Below are 5748 nucleotides of genomic sequence, written 5' to 3' on the forward strand. Positions count from 1 at the left end.
GCATCCCAGTGTGATTTTGGGATACTGGGTATGGACTGCTCTGGTTGCTGTGAGCACTAACAATCCCTCTCTGGGGCTTGGCATAGCTGTGATGGAGCAGCTCCCCTGCCTAGAGCCTGCAGGCCACCTGCATGTCCTGAGAGAGCAGCAGCACCGAGGGGTTTGTCACTGATTTTGTTTAAGTGTCAAACTACCCCCAGCTCTCAGGTAAGTTCATTTCCCCCCTTTCTGCTTTAGCATCATGGACATCCCAAAGCCTGTGGGGTCCCACCCTGGCCAGCAGGATGTGGGAGAGACGAGAGACAGAGCTTTGTTCTGCCAGAGCTGTACTATGGCACTGGTGACACAAATGGCAGAACTGTGGTGTCATCGGGTAAAACACTGGTGGAGGCTCTGTCACCACACTCTGCTCAGTGTTATCCTGTGCTCGCCCAGAGGGTGGTTTGGGGGTACATGCTGACCACAGGGGCTGGCATGCTGTGCCTTGTCACCCTGGGTTGCTTGTTGGGAAGCTCGCTCTTTCTGTGTGTAAACATGAGGGAAGGGAGGAGAGCCCTCCTTTCAGACCTGGGCAGTAGCAGCAAATCCCCAGAACTAAACCTGCCTTTGTGGGCTGCCAGCTGAGAGGGAGGGAGCTGAAACCACCTCTGCTGCAGGAGAGAAATACCCCTCCTGATGAGTGGGTGCCTTCCTACAGCTGTCCCAGGCTGTCATTATTGCTGGGCTTTCATCTTTTCAGGCTCAGATTCCCCAGGCTTGAGAAGTTTAGTCTGCTTGGATTTGGCAGGTGGTAGCATCGGCCAAACTCATCCAATCCTTCCCTCTCGAGGAGATAAGGGGCAGTTTAACCTTCACCCATCTTGAAGGCAGGCTGGAAATGGGCCTATGCAGGAATGTGATCAACAAGGTGCTTAAAATAATAATCCCAGGGGCCTGTGCTGGCAGTAGTGCACGGTTGGACCTGCTGTAGGGTTTGCTTTTGTGAGAAGGGCAGACAGCAGGCACTCATTCACCTGCTAGCTGTGTGCTTACCTGCCTCCAAGAAGAGGTTTTGAAGGGAAAACTTTGCTGCCTCTCCCATCTGGAGTCTGTTGGAGATGGTAACCGTGGTCTAGGGAATATTTAAAAGGTGTAAGTGGTCTCTAGGTAGAGAAATACTGAGAACTGGAGTGAAGACAGGACCCCAACATGCCTCACCACACCAGGAGGAACAGGAGGTGATGGGCTGCTGTGAGGCTGACTGCAAGACTGACCTCAATTATTTCTACACCAAAGATGAGTGGATAAATAGTGAAGTAATGATCCAAACACACTCTGCCTGGAGTCCCAAACCTTTGTCTGTATTGGTGGAACTCTCCCTGGTCATGGCCAGGGTCTACCAGTACCAAGCCCTGTACAGCCTGGCACAGAGCCCCACAGCTCCTGCACACCCTGACAACTGCTAGTTGTGAGCATGAGGACAACACAGCTTGTTCCTCCTCCTTCTACCTTGAATTTGGGACTCACAGGATTTCTAATTCCAGCATTCTCTTAATTCAGTGCTTGAAATGAGCCCTAGAACTAAGCCGCTGGCTAAGGTGGAGAAAGGAATGGCTTTTCTCCAGCTGGCTGCTTTCGGCTGAGCCGATTCCCCCACCTGACCCCCGTTTGCTCTCCTGGTACAAGCAGCTTTGCTCACCCTGTGGAAGTGCTTCAGGGGGCTAAGCAAGAGGATTTGGCCTTGGGTCTGAGCAGGGAGGGGGGTGCAGGGTAACCAGCTCTCGGCTGCCTCTCCATAGCGGTCACCCCTGAGTAATTAGGCAATCCAGGCACCCTCCTGTAACTGAACAGGAATCAAATTCCTCTCCCTTCTCCATGAGAAAGGGCTTTTTGTGCTCTGCTCCAACCCCATCAGACACCAAGCCCCGAGGTCAGGCTAGCGGGGGGTTGACAGATACATTGCTGTGTGCATGTGGGTGTCTGCATTTCGGTGATGACTGAGAGCTTAATTACTCTTCTAGGTCAGCTGCTCCACTTCCAAAATGGTTTAAAGGGGGCTGAGCTTCCTGCTCATTTCCTGATGGCCTCCACTTAGGTTCTAGGCCTTGCCAGCTCCTGGATACCTGGGGTGCTGCCACTGCTTTCTTGGTAGCTGAAGAGGAGCATGGGGGCTGTACAGGGCCTGGGGGCTGCACCCTGAGCCTCTGCCACTTAGGAGGCTCCTGGGGGTCCTTCTGCAAGCTTGGGGTGACAAAAAAGCTGCTGTCTGCTCTGGCACTTCCAGACTCACAAATGAAGCTGTGATTAGGCTCTCTGTGTGTGTGTGTGTGTGTGTGTGTGTGTGTGTGTGCGTGTATGTCTCTCTTCTGCCGTTTTCTTTAATTACAATCTCCGAGGTAATTTCTGACGCATCATTAACAGTTCTGAGTAAACAAGGGGAATTCTTCAAATTATTCGCCATGAGCACAAAGGGAAATCGGCTTTCATCGTCTCCCTCTTCATCCAGGGAAGAAGCTGATCTGCAGTAGGCATGAGGAGGAAGGGAGTGTTGTGGCTGCCCTCAGATGCTTTGAGTCAACTTGAGATGGAGCAGCAACCCACCCAGCTTACCCAGCTGACTGAGAGGCCAACTCTGCCCACAGCTTTTGATGTCCAGTGCTGAGTGAAGTGGCTGGGACTCGTCACCATTGCAATTACCTTCAAAGTGCCTCTTGCCCATGGGAGCTTTAGGTGCTGCTTTTGAGTGTTCACTTCCTATTTCCAGCTGAATGGATCAGAACCTGAGCTGCTCAGGAGATGGGACAGTCCAAAAGCATCCTCAAGGCTGTGTCTCAGCTTGGAAGGTAACACTCCAGTCTTGGCTGTTGATGTCCTAGACCAGTGTGGATTTGGGGAGGGAGAGTGCAGCACTGGGAAGGGAAGGAAGGAGGACTGATATGGAGGGACTTGGAGCCTGGGAAATTAGGTCTGGTCCGAAGGAAGGACTCATAGAGGTGCTGGCGTGCCCTGTGAGAGCCACAAATACGCCTGGCAGCTGGGGTTGGAGAAGGTGGCTGGAGAGGACTGCTTTGCTGGGAGTCCATGAGAGGGCATTCCAAGCTAGTGCAGGGCTTGAGGGAAAGGAGCTTCGTTAGAGGGGTGGCACGTGGAGCTCGGACAAGGCAGTGCACCCACCAGAGCATCCCAGCCCCGTGCACCACTGGCAGCCCCTTCACCCACGCTCCAGCACAGTGGCAAAGCGTCTGCAGCAGCAACCGAGGGAGCGAAGGTTATTTATATTCATGTTGCAGCTCTGCCAGCCGTGACTCTGTTATCTGCCATGCATGAATATTGTTTGAATACGGAGTTTGTCGTGACTATTCTTCCGCGTGAAACGAGGGATTTGCTGTGGGATGGGAGCCCTCCCTCTGGCTGTCAGTCAGGAGGGGTTTCCTTTTCCTGTCTCGTACGAAGCTGCGTCCCCAGCAAGGTGAGACAGTGGACACTTTTTCTCTTGTTAATATCCATGTCTAATCTCCTCTCAGAGGGGCCCTTTGTCCTAGACTGTAGCCAAGATGAGTAATTCAGGGATAGATGAGACGCTATAATTGGTTTGTGACAAATTAAAACATTTTTCCTTCGGAGCTGAGAGCAGGACTGTGGTCTGGAGCTGTCAAGCGTCACAGGGGAGGGCGATTTTCGGAGTAAGCGCATTGCAAATTGGCTCCAGATACGCCTTGGAGTCTGAAATTAAACTCCAGCTGGTGACTCTTCTCAGTTGGGGTTTTATTTTATGGGGGGACAAAGGGAACATGTGCAGGGAGGGACAGCCTGATCGATACAGAGAACGTGACTGGTTTTTACATCATGCAATGAGCTGGGAATCCGAGTGAGCTGTGGTGGGATGCTGGAGAGCACCCAGAGGTGGGGTGGGAGTGAGCAGGCCAAGTGCCATGGCTACCAGTGCTTTTCTTGTCTTCACACTGCTCTCAGTGGTTCCTCCATCACATCCCAGCAAGGAAGGGCCATGACAGAAAGTTGCACATCACACCATTCCTTCTCTTGGCTGCCAGGTGCAGAACCTCCTGAGGAGCTGCAGATTGGTCACTGACTTGTCATACTTGTTTTCTTGGGCTAAAAAGAGTCCCTCACCTCCACCCAGAGAGCAGGGGATCAGCTAAAATTCAGGAACACTGAGGTGGTCGGGACAGACAGTTTGATGAAGTTTGACTTGGTTTGACCCTAAGATGTTTTTGAGCTGGTTTGGGGCAAAGGGGTGGATGTGGGAGGAAAAGGACTTCCTGATGCAACTGCTCAGCACTGCTGCGAGGAGAATGCTACGGCAGTGGCATCTCCATCCTGTGATGGTGATGGATGGAGAGTGAAGGACTGCTTGGGAAGGACGTGGGCCTGTAAGGGGGGTTTAAGAGAGGCCGCCACATGGCTGGTTTGTGTGTAAAAGACAGTGGGGAAGGAAGCCTCAAGATTTTGTATCTGATACCAAAGAAAAAGGAGGCTTAAGGAAGGGGTGCTGTGAGTTTTCCAGGGGCAGCTGTATCTCAAAGTGAAGAAGACAGTCTGGAAGAGAAAGCTGTAGGTGAAAACAGAGAAAGCGCAAAGGCTGCCAGTGAGTTCAGAGCCTGGAGGTGTTGGATGAGGAAAGGAGGAGGAGATCTGGGCATCTCCTAGATATGAGGAGTATAACGAGCAGGCCACAGTGGCAGGGTGGTGGTGACAGGGAGTTGGGGGGCTTGGAAGGAAAGATCAGAGGATCTAGTTTAGCAATGGAAAGTGCATAGATGCAGCAAATCCTGAAAGGCAGGATCAGATGGTGAGCTGTGACTGGTGTCGCTGGCATTAAGACGTTAGCTAATCCGGTTTAAGGGGATAAGCCCAAGAAAAACTGTGGAGACCTAAATTGGAGCTTGTCACTCTCCCGTGGAAAGCAGAACTGTGGAGGAGGAGGACGATTTGCTGAGAGAGGCCCTGGATGGTTGGTCAGAAACGGAGGGTGAATGGAGGATGGCTGTGAAGATGAAAGGTCAGGAGGTATCAGGTGGGAAGGAATGACAGGAGTCACTGAAAGCTGCATGGAGCAGAGAAACCCAGGAGCCTTCTGGGATGCATTGTCTCTCCATTAATAACTGACCTGTAGCCCACCCTGTGGGTGTAACTGGTAAGGTAGCAGTGAATCTGCAGAAACCCAGTGATTGTGGTCTGGGAAGCTTATACGATGCATATCAAAGCCAGGATGTGAATTGCGTAAGTGTGATGTAGGTCTGGCACTAAAGTGATAAGAGTCATATCAAGGGAATAACTTAATTAACTGGTCTTGATCAAAGAACTGTATGAATTCAATAGCCCAGTTTTCAGCGCTAAATGATGAAGTTTAGAAAAACTGTACTTGACGCAATTATCAATTTTCCTGTCCGAGGAGCTTTGAAGTGGCATTAAGAAGGGACACCCTATTGTTCTGTTTAGGACAACTTTCTCCCTCCCTTCAGTGATCAGGAGGAAGAGGGGCTCCTTCTCCTTTTCAAGTGCTCATTTGAAATGGTCTGAAGCATAATAAACACTGGATGCCAAGGGGAATGGGATCGTGGCTTTCACAAGTTAATTGTTTCAGATGATGTAAATCAGGAAAAAAGCACTTTCCCTACCAGCCAGAAAAAAAATTCTTTATTTCCCTATAGCTTTCATTTTGCTTAGGATTTTGGAGGGGAAGTGGTCCCATTGAACTTCTAGCAGTCCTGGACCATTTGGTCCCCCTGGCAGATCGTGCTGTTCAAA

Source organism: Pipra filicauda, unplaced genomic scaffold, assembly GCF_003945595.2.
Source record: "Pipra filicauda isolate LSUMZ 115617 unplaced genomic scaffold, ASM394559v2 scaffold129_size2064235_pilon, whole genome shotgun sequence".
Classification (NCBI taxonomy): domain Eukaryota; kingdom Metazoa; phylum Chordata; class Aves; order Passeriformes; family Pipridae; genus Pipra; species Pipra filicauda.